This window comes from Salvia splendens, chromosome 17, assembly GCF_004379255.2.
Source record: "Salvia splendens isolate huo1 chromosome 17, SspV2, whole genome shotgun sequence".
Taxonomy (NCBI): domain Eukaryota; kingdom Viridiplantae; phylum Streptophyta; class Magnoliopsida; order Lamiales; family Lamiaceae; genus Salvia; species Salvia splendens.
In genome coordinates, this window is record NC_056048.1 from 13,382,528 (window position 1) to 13,405,386 (window position 22,859).

General features: G+C 36.6%; 1 long non-coding RNA gene across 1 annotated transcript; it reads left to right on the forward strand.

Annotated features, from left to right (window-relative positions):
* The first annotated feature begins 613 nt into the window (after nucleotides 1–613).
* Nucleotides 614–1,075, forward strand: LOC121774890. Its single transcript, XR_006045058.1, has 3 exons — nucleotides 614–639; nucleotides 727–846; nucleotides 955–1,075. It is a non-coding gene; the product is annotated as an uncharacterized LOC121774890 (long non-coding RNA).
* Nucleotides 1,076–22,859: the final 21,784 nt, after the last annotated feature.

Consider the following 22,859-nt stretch of genomic DNA (forward strand, 5'->3'; position numbering starts at 1 on the left):
CAATGATTTGTAATACCAGTATAAATAGTTTTGGTTCATTTTAAATAATAATCATCTAATGGAAATACCACGAACTGTTCAAGTGACATCATGTCCTTCTCGTTTGGTTTTGTCACTGCAAACACATACAAATGATTAGTAAGAGAGTTTCAGCTTCTCATGTATGATGGTTGAAAAAAAAATTTATATTGTTTGAACGTTTCCTTTCAAAGTTAAACGTCGAACAGTTGTATGCCGACCATACACACAATTCTTTCAATTTAATCTTCTTTTTTTCATGGAAATGTTTGATTTTTTTTCCTTACCCCAAAAGTGTCCTATACCGGGAACCCTTAGCTCAATCTTTATCCCCTCATGGATAGTTTTATCGGGCTGGTGCTCGTCTACCTTCTATTTCTGAAGAGGATCACCATTAGACTATGTATTATATACTCACCTCGATAATTCTTCATTATCGCCAAATCAGTTAGTACAACTATGCATAAACAACCCAAAGTCCATCATCAATTTATATAGACACTTTTTTATTTTGATAACCCCTTGCAGTGTACACCTCGTTCCCTTATGCTCTCAAAGAACGTCTTTGTTGATTAAAGTGATTGCAAACCTTCATTTGCTTTGTTCGTGATGTATGCCACGGTAAATGATTTAGTAATTTCTGTTTTAGTAAGTATATGCCACTTGCTACTATTATATAGCAACTAATTACATTTGTTTCAATCTCAGATGAGAAGGATCTGTCAACAAGTTCATTCGGTTCATACAGAAGGACTATCAGAAACTGTCAGATGGATTCTTTTCTCTACTTCAGAGCTGACAGAGTATCCACAATTAGCAAGAACTTATGTATGCCTGCTTCTAACTCTTCCCTTGATTAATCAAGTAGTAGTACATACCTATATTCTAATACATTATTGCATGTTGGTTCACTATTAAGTCATGCGGATTCTTTAGTGTCAGGATTTTTGAATGAAGATGATGTACAACTGTTGAGATAATAAGAATGTATGCCCTCCTTTCATGCTGAACTCGGGCATTAATTATTTGTTCATGTCCTATCGTTCTTGGTTTGCAATTAGGGTAATGAAACATTCTAGCCCATTGTCACTATGCGGCTTCTTACATTTTTTTTTCTTTAACAAATCAGCTTCACTCACCACATTTATTCATCATATTTGTTGTCTTCTTGCAGACTTTAATGAAGTTTGTTTCTTCTTGCAGGAGCTTGGGAAGGAGTGGACAGAACAACTAGCTTCCTATATTGGACTCTCAAACCAAATGAAATGCTTGTATTGGTGTATAGTGTGTGGATCTGTTTATAGTGTTTGTAGTGTTTGTAGTATATGTATAATGTGGTGTAGTGCATGTGTTTTCTTAGCATGCAGTGTGTGTATTGTGTTTTTGCATTTGAAGTTCATGTATTTCGTGTGTGTGTGTGTGTGTGTGTGTATGTTTTGTGGATACTATGTGCCGTCTATATGCTGTGAAATTTTTATTTCTTGTAGTGTGTTTAGTAGGTGCAATGATGTATGTAGTGTATGAAGTATGTATATTTTGTGTGTAGTGTAGTGTATGTGCTGTGCGTGAAGTATGCATATTTTGTTTATAGTGTGTGTGTAAAGTGTGTTAATTTTTTTAATAGTGTGTAGTAAGTTTATTTTATGTATGTGAGCAGTGTATATTGTCTCTATTTTGTGCACAATGTGTATTAAATGCTGGAATGTAATGCACATAGTGTATAATTTTATTTTGAATATATAATGTGCTTGTGTGTATTGTGTATAATATATGTATTATGTGTAATGTATGTAGTATATAGTGTGTGTGTGCAGTTTGTGTATTTCGTGTGTAGTGTTTGTGTTTTGTAGTGTATGTAATGCGCATAGTGTATGTAGTGTTTGTGTTTTGTGTACGGCGTATGAACGGTGATTTTGTGTTTGTGGATGAAGTATGTGTATTCTTTGTTAGTTTTAATAGTATGTGCAATGTGTCTGCGTTGTATTTTGTTTTAGTGTGTATTTTGTTTATAGTGTGTGCAATGTGTGTAGTATGTGTCGCCTGTGTATACCAAATCTAGTGTGTGTATTTTGTGTATAGTGTGTAGTGTATATTGCGTGTATTTTGTGTAGTGTGTAGCGTTGTCTTATTTTGTATGTGTTTATGTGTTTGAAGTTCATGTATTTTGTGCATAGTGTAATATGTGTATTTTTTGTGTAGCATACTTTGTATTTTAATTGTGTGGTGTATTGTGTATTTTGTTTTTGTAGCATGTATATTTGTATATAGTGTGTAGTGCATTGTATGTGTTTTGTGTATAGTGTGCACAGTGTGAAATTTGTGTTGGGTGTGTAGTGTGTGTTGGGTGTGTTTGAAGTGCATTGTGTATTGTGTTTATTTTGTGTGTATTTTGTTTATAGTGTTGTATATAATATGTCTTTTTTGTGTGTAGCATACTTTGTATTTGTTTGTGTATTTTGTTTGTGTAGTGTGTGTATTTTGTGTATAGTGTGTAGTGCATTTTCGTGTATTTTGTGTATTGTGCTTGTATGTCTGAAGTGTGTGTTGGTTGTATTTTGTGTGCATATTATGTGCAATATATGTAATATGTATGTGTTTTCGATGCATGAAGTTGTTTGTATGAGTGCGCAGTGCGTGAATTTTGTACTCTCTCTCTCCGTTCCATAGAGGCATTTCATTTTAAGCACTCGTTTTGGAAAAATGATAATAAATAGTTAAAGTAGAGAAATAGTAAAGTAAAGTAGAGAATATGGTAGATACTCTTCTCTACACTATTTTCTATCTTACTTTACTATTTCTCTACTTTAACAATTTATTATCATTTTTTAAAAATGAGTGCTCAAAATGAAATACCTCTATTCATATGGAACAGAAGGAATATATGTTTTATGTAGTGTGTGTATTGTGCATAGTAGCATATTGTGTATTTTGTTTGTGTAGTGTACTGTGTGTGTTTGTGTATAGTATGTGGTGTGTATTGTGCATAGTGTGTGTAGCATGTGTATTTTATGCGTAGCATAGTGTATTTTGTTTGTGTTTTTGTGTATTTTGTATATAATGTGTGAAGTACATTTTCTCTATTTTGTGTATGCAATGTTTAGTGTATATTTTTGAAAATGTATGTGTGTATTTTGTGCTTCTTTGTGAAATGTGTGTATTATGTGTTAGGATACTAAGTGTAGTGTTTTGTGAAATGTGTGTATTCTGTGTTAGTATACTAAGTGTAGTGTGTGTATAGTGTGTGTAGTGTTTGTTTTGTATGTTTGTATGTAAATTGTGTGTATTTTAGTGTGCGTATAGTGTGTGTAGTGTTTGTTTTGTATGTTTTGTCTGTAAATTGTGTGTATTTGTGTAGTGTAGGCGAGTGTGTATGTGTATATAGTGGGGTGTATAGTGCATGTATTGTGCATACTGTGTGCAATGCGTGTATTTTGGTGTGGATTGTTTAGGTGTGTAATATGTGTAGTATATGTATTTTGTAACACAACATGAGGTGTTTTGAGTGGTAGAGTGTATCAACTATGTGTATTTTATATTTCTGTGTGTATGAAGTGTGTAGTGTATCGGTTTATGTAGTGTGGAGTGTGAGTGTTGTGTGTTTAGCACAATGTCTGTGTGTGCAATGTGTGTATGTGTATTTGTAGTGTATGTATTTTGTCACACAGTGTGTTATTTTACGTATGTGTGTGAGTTTGTGTTAGTGCAAAGGTGTGTATGAATTGTGTATATTTGTATATATTGTATGAACTGTGTGTATTTTATGCTTTTTTTTAATATTGTAAAACACCATGAGGGTGGAGGGTTAAGGCAGACCTACACCTGTGCACGGCCAAAGACCATTGCAACGAACAAACAAAAATACTGAGCCGCCCAAAAGTGACAACTCGCCAAGACCTATTAGAGTACAACGAGGGCCTGTTTGTGTGCGCTTTTGAATTTGTAGTGGTGTATTTTGTGTATAGTCTATTAAATTTGTGTAGGTATGTGATCATTGTGTGTTTAGCACAATGTTTGTATTTTGAATATAGTTTGTAATGTGTACAATGTATGTATTTTGTCACACGGTGTGTGTATTAAGTGTATAGTGTATGAATTGTGTATATTTGCGTATAGTGTATTAACTGTGCGTATTTTGTGCTTATGTGGGAAGTGAGTGTACTTTGTATAGTATTTGTAGTTTTGCAATGTGTGTATTTGGTAGTTTCATGTATTTTGTTTTGTGTGTTTTTTGAATATGTAGTTTTGTATTTTGTGTATAGTCCTATATGAATTGTGTGTAAATGTGTGATTATTTGTAGTGTGTGTAATCTTTTTGTGTGTTTGTAGTGCATGTATTTTTTTGTATATTTGTAGTGTGTAGTGTATGTGTTTTACGCAGTCTTGCTTTGTGAGTATTGTGTAGTGTAATGTGTTTACGCAGTCTGCTTTGTGAGTATTGTGTAGTGTATGTGTTTTTACGTAATGGTGTGTAATGTATGTGTTTCATAAAATATTAGAGTTCATAATTTAATTTATTACATCATAAAAATAAATTGAAATTTGATATATAATATATAAATAATAATTGAGTTTCCTGTTTCGATTTTAAAAATTTTATAATTTATATTTTAATTTTTTACTTTTAAATTTGTAATTTCTAAAATTTTAAATTTTTGTAATATTACAGTTGAACTCTATAGAAATAGAATCTCATCAAAATCTATAATATAGTGACATTAGTATAACCTCCAAATGAAGCTTTGTTTTGCTACATATATAATATTAGAAAAATATTCAAAACCATAAAAATAGTATCAAAATATATTAATCGATTATGGTTTATGTAATATTTTTTTATAGATATTTTAATGTAATTTAGTTAGACATTTCGAACATACAACATTTATTTATTGGGAGCACTATGATGCCACCATATATAGAGTAATTAAAGTTGAATCAAATTTGGAACACCCCAAAATTTTGGGGGGGGTTAATTCTTGCGTATCAATTTGAGAAAATAGTAGGACTCTCACCCAACTCCACCATTAATCTGCATCTACTCCTATCTCTCCCCAATCCTCCTCTTCTTTGAAAACCCTAAATCTTTCTCGACTCTCTCTCTCCCCTCAATCCTCCTCTAGACTGTGCGTCGTTGATCTCAAACCACGCCTCCCTCGTGCAACAACTTAAAACGGGATTTTGAATTGCTTCTGCACCACGATTTTAGTCCACCTCTACACTTTTTTCAGCAACAAGGTAATTTGACTGGAATTGTTTGCAATTTGATCGGACTTCCTTTTGGAATGTTACTATGCATGCAGATTAGTGCGTGTGTTTCCGTATTTATCAATTTTTATTCACGTTGCTTGATTTTTTTCGTGGTTGCAACGCGATTGAAGTACAATTCTTCCGATATTTGGTCTGTTTAAGGCCGATAGTGTTTTTTGAGAGATTTGTTATAAAATCTGATGTTTGGGCTCACTTCTTGATGATTTGGCGTAGATGTTTTTGGAAACAAGATCCGCGCTTGATTGGTTGTCGATTGGTTGCTTTATTGTATCCGCTGTATATTTTGTGAATATTGTTTTTTTTTCGAGTTCGAGATACATTGGCAAGCGAACTAGCCTCCTCCAGCCCCTCGTGGCCCCGTAAGTTGTCCACCCTCAGACGGGTCCAGGCCCGTAAGCTTGCAAAGCCCCAAGGCAACAAGCCTTGTTTAGCCCACGGGGGAAATTAATCCCAAGTTGCGCCATCCAGGAGTCGAACTCGAGACCTCCAAGATGGCGCGGTATCATTGCCACCCTCCTCAACCACTTGAGTTAGGGGGCTTGGATTTTTTTGTAAATATTGCTTGTGTGGTTGTTGCTTGCTTGCTTTATTGTTTCCCGCTATATTGTTGTATGATTTGCCGATGATATTATTATTTTCACCCAAGCAGCTACAAACCCCTTGCGCCGGCTCAGAGCGTGTCTCGATGGGTACGAGGGAGTCTCCGGGCAACAAATCAACCTCGCCAAAAGTAATTTCTACATTGCCGAAGCACATGAGCAATGGGCTCATGCAATTCAAAGTGAAGGAGGTTTCGCCCGATGGACTTTCCCCTTCCTCTATTTAGGGGTCCCCATATTCTGAGGAGTCAAGCGTACGGATATGTTTATGTTCATCCGGGAGAAGATTGCTAGACGAATATCCGGATGGGCGCATCGTCACTTATCCTTTGGAGGGAGGTTAACTCTTATTAAAAGCACCCTAGAGGCGGTTCCTATCCATATTTTCCAAGCTATAGAGCCGACAACCGGCACTCTCAAGCTTCTTGATCAACAAATGGCACGATTCTTCTGGGGCTCGACAAATGAAAGGAAAAGGACCCATTGGATTAGCTGGGACCAAATGTGTCTTCCCACCAACGAGGGAGGGCTCAGCATTCGCAAGTTCACAGCCTTTAACATCAAACTATGGTGGCGGTTTCGAGAACAGAGCTCCCTATGGGCACGCTACATGATGAAAAAGTATTGCTCCACATCTTAGCCACTCACCTCGAGAACCTCGGGCAGAAATAGCCCAACGTGGAAGAGATTGGCCAAAGCTTGGGTCCACGCTCACCCGCACATCCAGTGGCTAGTAGGGCAAGGGAGGATCTACTTTTGGGATGATATATGGCTCGGCGACAATCCTCTTAGGAACCTCTGTTTTGATGAGCGGGGCAGCCCCCGGACGACGGTCTCGGAGTACATCAACGATGGCGCGTGGGATGTTCCTAAACTGTAGTTGCTACATGACCAGGCTGGCCTCCCACAACAAATCATTGATAAAATCCGCAACACCCCGATCATCTCCGGGGAGCCGGACATCCCGAGATGGACCCTATCCCGGCGTGGTGATTTCTCACTAGCCTCGACTTGGGAGACGGCCCGGACCCCTAGGCCCACCATCCAGGGACTTGAAGACATTTGGAAGGCTGGCCTTACTATCACCATTGCCATCTTCATTTGGAGGCTCTTATCTAATCGAATCCCTGTCAACTCAAAGCTCCAATGGCGCAAGATTGAGCTTGCGTCCAAGTGCCAATGCTGCCCCCTCCGGCCAAGCACCGAGTCCCTCCAGCATCTCTTTATACAAGGTGCCGGCGCGAATAGAGTGTGGAGGGAATTCGACGGGTGGTTCGAAGGCTCTTCCCCTCCTCTCCGGATAAATGACACTATCCCAACAAGACTTGAAGTGTGGGCGCAAAGAATGCAGCACCCAAGTAGGAAGCATCTCAGCCGAGCCATGCCATACCTCATTCTATGGTTCCTCTGGGCAGAAAGAAACAGAAGCCGTCATCAAGAAGTTCAGTTCAAGGCGAACAGCGTGATATGGCAGACTCTCACGTTCGTTCGGAATAGCGTGTCTAATGGACGTCTCAAGCTAAAACATTGGAAGGGAGTTAGGCTAGGAGTAAGTATTCCAAGCCATGCCGAACCGCAAAGGCCACGGCTACTTGCAATGTCGATCAAATGCAACCCCCCGGACCAGCCTTGGATAAAACTCAATACGGATGGCTCCTTTACTGAATCAACAGGACAAGCCGGGGGAGGAGGTCTCATTCGAGACCATTCGGGCAGATTGCTCGTAGCTTTTGCGCTCCCTCTCGAAGCACACTCACCCCTTGAAGCTGAGCTACTTGCCATGCATCACGGATTGAAGTTGGCCACGGATTTTGCAAAGCTAATCTGGCTTGAGACGGAAGCCGAGCAAGCAGTCAATTTAATCAAAGGGACAAGCTGGGGGCCGGCTCACATTCACCAAGTCATGGCGCACATTGCCCTACACAAGTGCCAGCTCACCCTTCGAACAACCTTCATTCACCGAGAAGGTAACAGGGCGACTGACTTTCTTGCAAAGTTGGGTGTGGAATTGAGCCATAGCCACATTTTGGGTGTCCAGAATGCGCCGAGGGACCTCAAGAATATCATTCGAATGGAACAAATGGGGATCCCCAACATCCGAGTCCACGACGACAAAGAAGCTTAGAGTGGTCACCGTAGAGTAGGAAGGTGTCGAGTCGAGTGTGACACAACCCCGACATACTCTTGGGGTGTCTTTTGAATTTTGTTTTGGTAGTTTTTGGTTTTGGATGTAATAGCCCCATGTAATCGTAGGCCCTGACATGGGACAAATGTAACTTTTTTTTGTCGTTGCAATATAGGGATGAGAGACCCATGAACCCTCCACCGTGAAGGTGTTTGATTAAAAAAAATTCCTTTGTGCATTATTTGATTGCATGTGTACATTATTTATCTATTTTTATGCATTATTTATCAAATATTATGCATTATTTGACTGCTTGTGTATATGAACCCAATGGGTGCAATGTAATATTCTGTTGTGCATTATCTGATTGCTTCTGTACATTATTTAGCAAGTATTATACATTATTTATCAAGTATTATGCATTCATTGACTGCTTGTGTACATGGGTGAATGGTGCATTATCTAATGTAAATGCGACACAATATTGATAGCTTCCGTTATAATCATGTTGTATGTTGAATGTTAGACAACAGCGAAGCAGCTTAGATTGGACATTGACGAAGCGGTCGAAGATGTAATTCCAGTTGCGATTGCCCAGAAATTTCGGGAGAGATTGGCCGAGGGCGAGACAAGTACAACTCAGGAAGAGGCTGAGCATAGGAAACCGAGGCTGATGATTGCACAATTATGGGCTGGAGTGATTGTTTGAACTCTCAGATTTTTTCGATAACTCTTGTTGGAAGGGGAAATAGCCGACTTGTGGCTTGGTTTGTTTTGCACAATATGTAGTGTGCTTCTTGCAAACAGAAGCATTTTTTGGTATTAATGTATGATGACATTAACTCAAAACATGTAATTGATGTATATTACAGAATAATGAAACGTCACTCCCTAATAATGGAAAATAGGAAAAAAATAATATAGAACAAGTTAAATGTATTTTAATAATAATGTACAACAAACTGCATATAATGGATATAATTAACCGAATAATGAACGTAATGTGCTTATTAATTAACTGTACTAGAATATTAATGTACAGACCATTAAGTGACTGTGAATAAAAATGTACAACTTCATGAATAATAATGTACATTAATAATTTCGTAATGCAATGTGTAATATACAGAATGTGTCTAATAATGAACTGTACTCGAAACATTGTGTGTAGTAAGTTAAGTGCTAGTAACCAATAATGTACAACTTCAGTAATGATAATGTACGTTAACATATTAATAATGCAATAATATTATGTATAAAATGTTGACAGTGGTAATACTAATAAGACTAAGTCAACGATGTAAATCATAAGACTAATCGAAAAACAAAACCAAAAATGTTGTGAGGTGCAAAATACATCAACTTTTCCTCTTGCCCTTCTGCAGCTCATTCTCCATTGCCATCTCTTTAAGCATTGGATAATTTCTAGAGTCGTGATGGCCCATCTCATTGCACGCCTTACACCGTCTAAGAGGCCTAGTAGCCTCCTTTACAGCCTTTTCTCTCTTGGAAATCAGACGGCTCGCTGAGCTGCTAGCGTGGCCCTTAGTCTTGACAACATCCGGAGGATGGACCTCAACTACTTCAGGCCTTACCATACCATAAAACTATTCAATCATTCGCCTCTTTTCAGAGGCGGACGTTGTACGAGTTCTAACTAGAAGAGAATTACCAAGTATAACCACCACCACTGTATAAAATCGCAAGAAAAGGCTCAGCAAACATTTACATTACAAATCATAAATCGTCCATTACTGAAAATAAAAAAACCATTACAGAGTAATATATGTGCATTATGTGTATAAGTAAAAACTACTCCCTAGCCGAGATGATATCTAAACCGTAGGTGAATGACTGAAACTCGTGGACTTTGGCGACGGTTTTGTTACTTAATACATACTACACCCTAGCCCCGAGGATTCTAAACCCTTGGGGAATACATGAAACATGCGCCTAACAATCAAACACGGTCAATCTTAAACTAAACTGCTCAGCAAACATTTACATTACAGATCATAAACCGTCCATTACTGAAAATAAAAAACCATTACAGAGTAATATATGTACATTATGTGTATCAGTAAAAACTACTACCTAGCCAATATTATGTCTAAACCCTAGATGAATGACTGAAGCTCGTGTACTTAGACTACGGTTTTAAGAATTAGTGCATACTATACCCTAGCCCCAAGGATTGCTAAACCCTTTGGGAAAACAAGAAACGTGCACCGAACAAGCAAACACAGCCAAACTCGAATTAAACTGTTCAGTAAAAATGTACATTACATGCTTTCTAAACACTCGTTGAATGACTGAAACTCGTAGACTTTGACGACGGTTTTAATTTGTACACAGAAAACCCTTCCCCCAATGATTACTAAACCATTGGGGGAAACAAGTAAGGTGCGTCGAACAGTGAAACTCGACAAATAATATATTACTCATGACTTTGGATAACAAAACAAAACATCACATACGGTCGACTACTCCACCAAATCTGAATTTCAGTTCACAATTAGGAGTACAAATTTATGCAGACAAAAATAAGTACCTTTTTCATTGTTCAGTAAAACAAAATCAACAACCGAGCCCTCCACCAAATCGGCGTTGTTAGCGACAAATAAAAAGCTGGAACGCGTCGACAAACAAAAACGCACGAGAATTTCATACCTTAATGTGTTCTATGCAATATAGACGCTTAACTTTTACGGAGAGAAGATAGATTGAACGAAAATATCATTGAGAATAACCGCTGAGATTTTGGAAGAAAAAATCAAGGAAGTTACCATAACAAACACATTTGTGTATACCAAATTTAGCCTTTTCAAATTTTTTAATGATTTAATTTAAATTCATGTGGCATTATTTTGGGCCATTAGATCTTGAAATTGAATGGACGAGATTAAAAAGAACAATAGAACAAAAGATGAAAAAAGTATATGAATACATCCCTATATATATATATAGTAGTGATATAGGGCAAGTGCCTATTAAGTCCATAACTAAAGAACAAATTTTAGCCATAAGATCAAGAAATCAAGGACTGATATTAGCCATGTCATTTTCGAAATTGAAGCAAAATCAGTTCACTATACCAAAGATTTACTTCACTATAAGAAGGCGGGAGTATAATTGTCATTTAACAAACAAAATAGATCAAACAAAGTGATCAGAATCGGACGCCGAGGTGTTCTCGGAAGGAGATGAATTTCATGCTCTTCGCAGCGATTCGCGTCTTCTTCTCTCACATTCCAGAAATAGACACGACGGCCTATTCCGGTAAGAGAGAAGAAACAATCTGGAGCTTAATCGCACACTGTGATGGATTTGTTGGCTAATTTTTCGATCAGATGCAGCGTTGGTGAGGAAACTCTGAATAAACAGAGAAGAAAATCGATCACCGCATGTCGTGGCGTTTCAACGTGACGGATAGGTTTAGCTACGTTCATTACTTCACCAGATAAATCAATCCCAAATTAATTGAAAATGAATTCCAAATTTTATTTTGATGGTGATTGATAGGTGGGTCATGGAAATTCTATTCTTTTTAAGTTGTTTATTCTTCAATGATATGAAGAAAATAGATCACTATACGCATATATCACAGAAACATCACTTAACCGTGGAACACATCACTCTAAGCATGTTTTTACTTCACAGATGTTAACAAAATAGATCACTATACGCATATATCACAGAAACATCAGTTAACCGTGGAAAACATCACTCTAAGCATGTTTTTTACTTCACTGATATGAATAAAATAGATCACTATAAGAAAATATCACAGAAACATCACTCTAACCGTGGAAAACATCACTCTAGGCATGTTTTTATTTAACTAATGTGAACAAAATAGATCACTATACGCATATATCACAGAAACATCACTTACCGTGGAACACATCACTCTAAGCATGTTTTTACTTCACTAATATGAAGAAAATAGATCACTATACACATATATCATAGAAACATCACTTAACCGAGGAACACATCACTCTAAGCATGTTTTTACTTCACTGATATGAACAAAATAGATCACTATAAGAAAATATCATAGAAACATCACTCTAATCGTGAAACACATCACTCTAAGTATGTACTTACTTCACTGATGTGAACAAAATAGATCACTATAAGCAAATATCACATAGACTTCACTCTAACCTTGGAACACATCACTCTAAACATGAACTTACTTCACTGATGTTAACAAAATAGATCACTATAAGAAAATATCAAAGAGATTTCACTCTAACCTTGGAACACATTACTCTAAGCATGTACTTACTTCACTGATGTTAACAAAATAGATCACTATAACCAAATATCACAGAAACATCATTATAACTGTAGAAAATATCACTCTAAGCATGTATTCCATGGTTAGAGTGATGTATGTGTTATCTTTGCTTAGAGTGTTATAATTGCAATTAAATAAAGAGTGTCATAATTGCACATGCTAGAATTGCAACATATCGAAACCAAATAAATTGCAAGTATTTGAATTCGAAAACACTCATCTAAATTTCGATTATTTTATAAATGAACCAATCTCAACTTCTAAAATATTTTTCCTTTTTTTGTTTGCTTTACCAGCAAATTCAACAAATACGATAAAAGTCATCAATAAAAAGATCCAGAAAGTGCATTAGCCAAAGGCAGAATGCAAGATCGCTAATACTCCGTATAAGAAGACATCTGCGGCAAAATTTGATCAAGTAGATTCCCATCATTCCTTTTGCTTCCCCACTCTTTGTTCAAGCAAGGCAGGCTATTATTTTGAACAAATACCTAGCTCTGAAATCAGTTAACGCCGTATATCCACTTCTCTGCGTTGCTCGTGTAGTTAACCAGCTCCTCCTGTTTGACCCACATCTTGATTTCATCCTTGGCGGTTTCAGGGCTGTCGCTGCCAGAAATCAGAATTTTTTCATGTTTTTTTTTTTCTGATATTTATTTCTATTTTCCTGGGAATCTAAATCACCTGAGGAGGTGAGCCGTACTCCGCGAGAGGCAGACCGGAGGAGGGGGCTACAGATGGGGAGGCAGCCGTGAGAGGCAAGCAGGCCGGAGGAGGGTGTCGCCGGAGAGGAGGTGCAAGCTGCTCCGCCACCTCTTTCGTGAGAGAAGGAGAGAGTGTGTGTTTGTGTGTGAGCGTGAATACTGTGTGTATGTGAAAATATAAGAATAAAGTTGATTTCCTAAAATACCCCTATGCAGTTTTTATTAACTAAAAATGTTTACTTATTTTGGTCATTGGATTAAGATAATGAGTGGCTGGGATTTATTCTCTAGTTATACACTTAATATTAATTATACTTTGATGATCTTCATATATATATGTATATATATATATATATAGAGTCATGATCTATGGCAAACACCCCTTAACCAAATAACTAGAGAACAAATAATACCCACAAGATCAAAAAAATCAATGGCTAATAGTAATTTTCGAATTTGATGATATATTAGCTCCCTCAATCACAAATTTACTCCATAATAACAAGTCAGGGGTATTATTGTCATTACACCATCGAATTAAATCAAAAATTGTGTTAGTCATTCAGAAATTTACGCCGATTCAGTTCGTCTCTCTCGTTCTCCTCTGTTCAATCCGTCGAAAATCGCCGACTCAACAGCATTCAAGCCGTCGCCGTCGCCGTCGCCGATTAAACCGCATTCAACTCGTCAGCATCATCTACTTTGTCAAACAAACGGATACAAATCAAAAGGATTTTTCGAAAAGTAAGTTTCCTACTGATTAACAGTCATTTCTAGGTTTTATTTTAGATCTGATTTAGATTTGTATTCTTTGTAGCTTTCGAACGAACAAAGAAAAAAACAACCGGAAGTTCCGTTTCACTTCACTCAGGCTCGAACCGTGAGTCATTCCTACTATTTATTAATTTTAGTATACAATATCTTCGTTTATTGTGAATATGAAAACTGTAGTTTCTGTGTTTAGATTTATAGTTGTTTCACTGATGTTAAGTGATTATGAAAACCGTAGTTTCTGTAGTAAGATTTATAGTTGTTTCACTGATGTTTAGTGATTATGAAAACCATATGGCCTTTGTATTACGTTTACATGGTTAGATTTATAGTTGTTCTGCAAAAAAGAGTGAAGTGTTTCCTGAACAAGAGTGAAGTGTTTTCTGAACAAGAGTGATGTGTTTTGTGAACAAGAGTGAACTGAAATCAGAATAATAGTGATGTGTTTTTGTGAACAAGAGTGAAGTGTTTTCTGAACAAGAGTGATGTGTTTTCTGAACAAGAGTGAACTGAAATCAGAATAAGAGTGAAGTGTTTTTGTGAACAAGAGTGAAGTGTTTTCTGAACAAGAGTGAAGTGTTTTTGTGAACAAGAATGAAGTGTTTTTGTGAACAAGAGTGATGTGTTTTCTGAACAATAGTGAAGTTTTTCCTGAACAAGAGTGTAGTCTTTTCTGAACAAGAGTGATGCCTTTTGTAAACAAGAATGATGCGTTTTCTGAACAAGAGTGAAGTGTTTTGTGAACAAGAGTGAAGTGTTTTATGAACAAAAGTGAAGTGAAATCAGAATAAGAGTGATGTGTTTTGTGAACAAGTGTGATGTGTCTGATTTTTTGCTATATTGATTTTTTTCCTCATATCCCTGAAGTTGCTGCAGCCGAAAAAAGGCCTAAGATGCGTGAAGATAGACTGCAACAAAGTGCTGCACGTACAACTGAAATAAGCACAATAAATCAACAGGATGTTCTTCGAACAACAACTTCTGCCGAAATAAGGTCAAAAAAGAAAAATGATATGCAGAAACCAGAGAGTGAGTTATGTAATTATTTATGTATTGGGCATAGTTATTAATGTATAATTTTGAGCTATATTAAGTGTGTATTCACGAATTTGATCAAAAATCTTGTATGTATTTAGCCTCAAAGCGTGGGAGGTCACAATGCATCGACAAACCAAAAATGCCTGCCAGAAAGAAACAGGCTAAAGCAAAGAGTGACAAAGCTATTACTTGTAAAATCAGAAGACCTAAATTGGTCATTAAGATAGGGGTGAAAGTTCTGGTTGATGCCATTGAGAAAATGAACTCCAAACAAAAAGCTGCTCTGGAAGAGATGGGTTTCGGACAGCTTGTGCATTTGAAGATACGATGTATTCCTGCTGACATGGCATTTTCACTACTTGAAAATTTTAATCATGACAACTGCTCCAGAATAAAACTTGTTGATGATCAACCATTACACATCACTGAGGAGGATGTGTATGCTACGTTGGGACTGCCAAGAGGAGAGTTGATGATTAAAAGAGAAAAGAAGCATGAAATGAATGATGTGATGAAGACCATTGTCAATGCTAAGAAGAACAAAGCAATAACCCCAGCTGATTTGCAAGAGCAGCTTGATAGTTATCTAGAAGGTGATGAGTGGTTTAAGAAAATATTTCTTATTCTGTTGGACAATGTTCTGATCTCACCAACTGCCAACGGAAAATGTCTTGGCCGTATCTTGGACGATATTGGCAACATTTCAAATGTGAGGCAGTACAATTGGTGCAGCTACGTGTTGGATACGCTAATCACAGCACATGATAGCTGGAAACTCAAGAACAAATCCACCCCATTCACTGGACCAATCACTTTCCTCTTGGTGAGTTTTCTATTTTAACCACTCCTTTATAGTGAAGTAAAAACATGCTTAGAGTGAAGTAAAATCATATTTAGAGTGATGTTTTTCACGGTTAAGTAGTAAATGCATGGTTAGAGTGATGTGTTTTTTATACATGAGTGAAATCAGAATAAGAGTGATGTGTTTTGCTAGTGAAGTAAAATGTGAATAAGAGTGAAGTGTTTTGTGAACAAGAGTGAAGTAAAATCAGAACAAGAGTGAAGTGTTTTGTGAACAAGAGTGAAGTAAAATGAGAATAAGAGTGAAGTAAAATGAGAATAAGAGTGAAGTGGTTTGTAAACAAGAGTAAAGTAAAATCAGAATAAGAGTGATGTGTTTTGTAAACAAGAGTGAAGTAAAATGTGAATAAGAGTGAAGTGTTTTGTGAACAAGAGTGAAGTAAAATCAGAACAAGAGTGAAGTGTTTTGTGAACAAGAGTGATGTGTTTTGTGAACAAGAGTGAAGTAAAATGAGAATAAGAGTGAAGTGTTTTGTGAACAAGAGTGAAGTAAAATGAGAATAAGAGTGAAGTGTTTTGTAAACAAGAATGAAGTAAAATCAGAATAAGAGTGAAGTCCTTGTAATGCATTTTATTATTGATCTGTTTTTGCAGGCATGCTATGTAGATAGGGTTGTCTACAGAACAAGACTGGTGGTTAGAAGATTCCCAACTGTCCGTAACTGGACAGAATTCATTCTTAAGGAGAGAGGACAGATGGAATTTGATAATGGAGGCACCATTGGAAGAGGAAGCATAGAAAGTATCATTGATCCTGTCTCCATTGAATCTTTATATGCCAACAAGGATTCAATAACTGTCACTACCTCTGTCCCTTCAACTGATGAAGCAACTTTACTTGTTGAAGCCCCCCCTTCAACTGATGATGCCCCCCTTCAACTGATCAAGTTCCTTCGTCTGATGAAATTAAAAGTTCAATTAGGGAGGCTGCAGATGCAATTAGTAAAATGATGAGGTATATAAAGGTTGCTCCAGCAAATACCAATGACATCAATTGCTTCAAAGTTGCAGCTATAAATGCACTAAAGATGGTTGTTGTGGAGGTTGATCAAGGGGACCAAGCTGTGTCTAAGCCAATTGAAAACATGACACAAGCTAGGAAGAGGATCAAGAAGATGATCCAGAATGGATTCAGCTTTTGGAAAAAATGATGGAAGCCCATGATGAAAAATGCAAATTAGTTAATGAAGGCACAACAATTTTCCCTGATATTAACTTGGGAAAGAAACCAGTAAGTTCAAGATTTGGAACAGAAACCATGGATATTTTAAACAATTTGATTGTGGTCTGTTGTACTTTAACACTTGACATTTGATTCAGAGTGAACTAAAAACAATTTGTATTATGTTCTGTACTAATGCATAATATTTATTTACTTTTTTGACTTTTTATTCTTATGTTATATCGCATTTCACTATTTGCAGGAGACAATTGAATTTTATGAAGATGTAGCTAAAGCAACATCACAAAACACACATATGAAGGTATAAAAAAGTGCTTCGAGTGATGTGTTCCATTGTTAAGTGAGGTTTCTGTGTTGCATGTGTATAGTGATGTGTTTGTTAACAAGAGTGAAGTGAATTCAGAATAAGAGTGATGTGTTTTGTGAACAAGAGTGAAGTGTTTTCTGAAAAGAGTGATGTGTTTTGTGAACAAGAGTGAAGTGTTTTGTAAAATGAGAATAAGAGTGAAGTGTTTTGTAAACAAGAGTGAAGTAAAATCAGAATAAGAGTGAAGTCCTTGTAATGCATTTTATTATTGATCTGTTTTTGCAGGCATGCTATGTAGATAGGGTTGTCTACAGAACAAGACTGGTGGTTAGAAGATTCCCAACTGTCCGTAACTGGACAGAATTCATTCTTAAGGAGAGAGGACAGATGGAATTTGATAATGGAGGCACCATTGGAAGAGGAAGCATAGAAAGTATCATTGATCCTGTCTCCATTGAATCTTTATATGCCAACAAGGATTCAATAACTGTCACTACCTCTGTCCCTTCAACTGATGAAGCAACTTTACTTGTTGAAGCCCCCCCTTCAACTGATGATGCCCCCCTTCAACTGATCAAGTTCCTTCGTCTGATGAAATTAAAAGTTCAATTAGGGAGGCTGCAGATGCAATTAGTAAAATGATGAGGTATATAAAGGTTGCTCCAGCAAATACCAATGACATCAATTGCTTCAAAGTTGCAGCTATAAATGCACTAAAGATGGTTGTTGTGGAGGTTGATCAAGGGGACCAAGCTGTGTCTAAGCCAATTGAAAACATGACACAAGCTAGGAAGAGGATCAAGAAGATGATCCAGAATGGATTCAGCTTTTGGAAAAAATGATGGAAGCCCATGATGAAAAATGCAAATTAGTTAATGAAGGCACAACAATTTTCCCTGATATTAACTTGGGAAAGAAACCAGTAAGATCAAGATTTGGAACAGAAACCATGGATATTTTAAACAATTTGATTGTGGTCTGTTGTACTTTAACACTTGACATTTGATTCAGAGTGAACTAAAAACAATTTGTATTATGTTCTGTACTAATGCATAATATTTATTTACTTTTTTGACTTTTTATTCTTATGTTATATCGCATTTCACTATTTGCAGGAGACAATTGAATTTTATGAAGATGTAGCTAAAGCAACATCACAAAACACACATATGAAGGTATAAAAAAGTGCTTCGAGTGATGTGTTCCATTGTTAAGTGAGGTTTCTGTGTTGCATGTGTATAGTGATGTGTTTGTTAACAAGAGTGAAGTGAATTCAGAATAAGAGTGATGTGTTTTGTGAACAAGAGTGAAGTGTTTTGTAAAATGAGAATAAGAGTGAAGTGTTTTGTAAACAAGAGTGAAGTAAAATCAGAATAAGAGTGAAGTCCTTGTAATGCATTTTATTATTGATCTGTTTTTGCAGGCATGCTATGTAGATAGGGTTGTCTACAGAACAAGACTGGTGGTTAGAAGATTCCCAACTGTCCGTAACTGGACAGAATTCATTCTTAAGGAGAGAGGACAGATGGAATTTGATAATGGAGGCACCATTGGAAGAGGAAGCATAGAAAGTATCATTGATCCTGTCTCCATTGAATCTTTATATGCCAACAAGGATTCAATAACTGTCACTACCTCTGTCCCTTCAACTGATGAAGCAACTTTACTTGTTGAAGCCCCCCCTTCAACTGATGATGCCCCCCTTCAACTGATCAAGTTCCTTCGTCTGATGAAATTAAAAGTTCAATTAGGGAGGCTGCAGATGCAATTAGTAAAATGATGAGGTATATAAAGGTTGCTCCAGCAAATACCAATGACATCAATTGCTTCAAAGTTGCAGCTATAAATGCACTAAAGATGGTTGTTGTGGAGGTTGATCAAGGGGACCAAGCTGTGTCTAAGCCAATTGAAAACATGACACAAGCTAGGAAGAGGATCAAGAAGATGATCCAGAATGGATTCAGCTTTTGGAAAAAATGATGGAAGCCCATGATGAAAAATGCAAATTAGTTAATGAAGGCACAACAATTTTCCCTGATATTAACTTGGGAAAGAAACCAGTAAGTTCAAGATTTGGAACAGAAACCATGGATATTTTAAACAATTTGATTGTGGTCTGTTGTACTTTAACACTTGACATTTGATTCAGAGTGAACTAAAAACAATTTGTATTATGTTCTGTACTAATGCATAATATTTATTTACTTTTTTGACTTTTTATTCTTATGTTATATCGCATTTCACTATTTGCAGGAGACAATTGAATTTTATGAAGATGTAGCTAAAGCAACATCACAAAACACACATATGAAGGTATAAAAAAGTGCTTCGAGTGATGTGTTCCATTGTTAAGTGAGGTTTCCGTGTTGCATGTGTATAGTGATGTGTTTGTTAACAAGAGTGAAGTGAATTCAGAATAAGAGTGATGTGTTTTGTGAACAAGAGTGAAGTGTTTTCTGAAAAGAGTGATGTGTTTTGTGAACAAGAGTGAAGTGTTTTGTAAAATGAGAATAAGAGTGAAGTGTTTTGTAAACAAGAGTGAAGTAAAATCAGAATAAGAGTGAAGTCCTTGTAATGCATTTTATTATTGATCTGTTTTTGCAGGCATGCTATGTAGATAGGGTTGTCTACAGAACAAGACTGGTGGTTAGAAGATTCCCAACTGTCCGTAACTGGACAGAATTCATTCTTAAGGAGAGAGGACAGATGGAATTTGATAATGGAGGCACCATTGGAAGAGGAAGCATAGAAAGTATCATTGATCCTGTCTCCATTGAATCTTTATATGCCAACAAGGATTCAATAACTGTCACTACCTCTGTCAACTGATGAAGCAACTTTACTTGTTGAAGCCCCCCCTTCAACTGATGATGCCCCCCTTCAACTGATCAAGTTCCTTCGTCTCATGAAATTAAAAGTTCAATTAGGGAGGCTGCAGATGCAATTAGTAAAATGATGAGGTATATAAAGGTTGCTCCAGCAAATACCAATGACATCAATTGCTTCAAAGTTGCAGCTATAAATGCACTAAAGATGGTTGTTGTGGAGGTTGATCAAGGGGACCAAGCTGTGTCTAAGCCAATTGAAAACATGACACAAGCTAGGAAGAGGATCAAGAAGATGATCCAGAATGGATTCAGCTTTTGGAAAAAATGATGGAAGCCCATGATGAAAAATGCAAATTAGTTAATGAAGGCACAACAATTTTCCCTGATATTAACTTGGGAAAGAAACCAGTAAGTTCAAGATTTGGAACAGAAACCATGGATATTTTAAACAATTTGATTGTGGTCTGTTGTACTTTAACACTTGACATTTGATTCAGAGTGAACTAAAAACAATTTGTATTATGTTCTGTACTAATGCATAATATTTATTTACTTTTTTGACTTTTTATTCTTATGTTATATCGCATTTCACTATTTGCAGGAGACAATTGAATTTTATGAAGATGTAGCTAAAGCAACATCACAAAACACACATATGAAGGTATAAAAAAGTGCTTCGAGTGATGTGTTCCATTGTTAAGTGAGGTTTCTGTGTTGCATGTGTATAGTGATGTGTTTGTTAACAAGAGTGAAGTGAATTCAGAATAAGAGTGATGTGTTTTGTGAACAAGAGTGAAGTGTTTTCTGAAAAGAGTGATGTGTTTTGTGAACAAGAGTGAAGTGTTTTGTAAAATGAGAATAAGAGTGAAGTGTTTTGTAAACAAGAGTGAAGTAAAATCAGAATAAGAGTGAAGTCCTTGTAATGCATTTTATTATTGATCTGTTTTTGCAGGCATGCTATGTAGATAGGGTTGTCTACAGAACAAGACTGGTGGTTAGAAGATTCCCAACTGTCCGTAACTGGACAGAATTCATTCTTAAGAAGAGAGGACAGATGGAATTTGATAATGGAGGCACCATTGGAAGAGGAAGCATAGAAAGTATCATTGATCCTGTCTCCATTGAATCTTTATATGCCAACAAGGATTCAATAACTGTCACTACCTCTGTCCCTTCAACTGATGAAGCAACTTTACTTGTTGAAGCCCCCCCTTCAACTGATGATGCCCCCCTTCAACTGATCAAGTTCCTTCGTCTGATGAAATTAAAAGTTCAATTAGGGAGGCTGCAGATGCAATTAGTAAAATGATGAGGTATATAAAGGTTGCTCCAGCAAATACCAATGACATCAATTGCTTCAAAGTTGCAGCTATAAATGCACTAAAGATGGTTGTTGTGGAGGTTGATCAAGGGGACCAAGCTGTGTCTAAGCCAATTGAAAACATGACACAAGCTAGGAAGAGGATCAAGAAGATGATCCAGAATGGATTCAGCTTTTGGAAAAAATGATGGAAGCCCATGATGAAAAATGCAAATTAGTTAATGAAGGCACAACAATTTTCCCTGATATTAACTTGGGAAAGAAACCAGTAAGTTCAAGATTTGGAACAGAAACCATGGATATTTTAAACAATTTGATTGTGGTCTGTTGTACTTTAACACTTGACATTTGATTCAGAGTGAACTAAAAACAATTTGTATTATGTTCTGTACTAATGCATAATATTTATTTACTTTTTTGACTTTTTATTCTTATGTTATATCGCATTTCACTATTTGCAGGAGACAATTGAATTTTATGAAGATGTAGCTAAAGCAACATCACAAAACACACATATAAAGGTATAAAAAAGTGCTTCGAGTGATGTGTTCCATTGTTAAGTGAGGTTTCTGTGTTGCATGTGTATAGTGATGTGTTTGTTAACAAGAGTGAAGTGAATTCAGAATAAGAGTGATGTGTTTTGTGAACAAGAGTGAAGTGTTTTCTGAAAAGAGTGATGTGTTTTGTGAACAAGAGTGAAGTGTTTTGTAAAATGAGAATAAGAGTGAAGTGTTTTGTAAACAAGAGTGAAGTAAAATCAGAATAAGAGTGAAGTCCTTGTAATGCATTTTATTATTGATCTGTTTTTGCAGGCATGCTATGTAGATAGGGTTGTCTACAGAACAAGACTGGTGGTTAGAAGATTCCCAACTGTCCGTAACTGGACAGAATTCATTCTTAAGAAGAGAGGACAGATGGAATTTGATAATGGAGGCACCATTGGAAGAGGAAGCATAGAAAGTATCATTGATCCTGTCTCCATTGAATCTTTATATGCCAACAAGGATTCAATAACTGTCACTACCTCTGTCCCTTCAACTGATGAAGCAACTTTACTTGTTGAAGCCCCCCCTTCAACTGATGATGCCCCCCTTCAACTGATCAAGTTCCTTCGTCTGATGAAATTAAAAGTTCAATTAGGGAGGCTGCAGATGCAATTAGTAAAATGATGAGGTATATAAAGGTTGCTCCAGCAAATACCAATGACATCAATTGCTTCAAAGTTGCAGCTATAAATGCACTAAAGATGGTTGTTGTGGAGGTTGATCAAGGGGACCAAGCTGTGTCTAAGCCAATTGAAAACATGACACAAGCTAGGAAGAGGATCAAGAAGATGATCCAGAATGGATTTAGCTTTTGGAAAAAATGATGGAAGCCCATGATGAAAAATGCAAATTAGTTAATGATTTCAACAAGATCATTGATGATCTTGGATCTGTTGATGTCAAAATCACATATGAAGAAAAAGCTATATTTGCCCTAAATGCGTTGCCGAGCTCGTATGACCAGCTGAGTGATGCGATTATATAT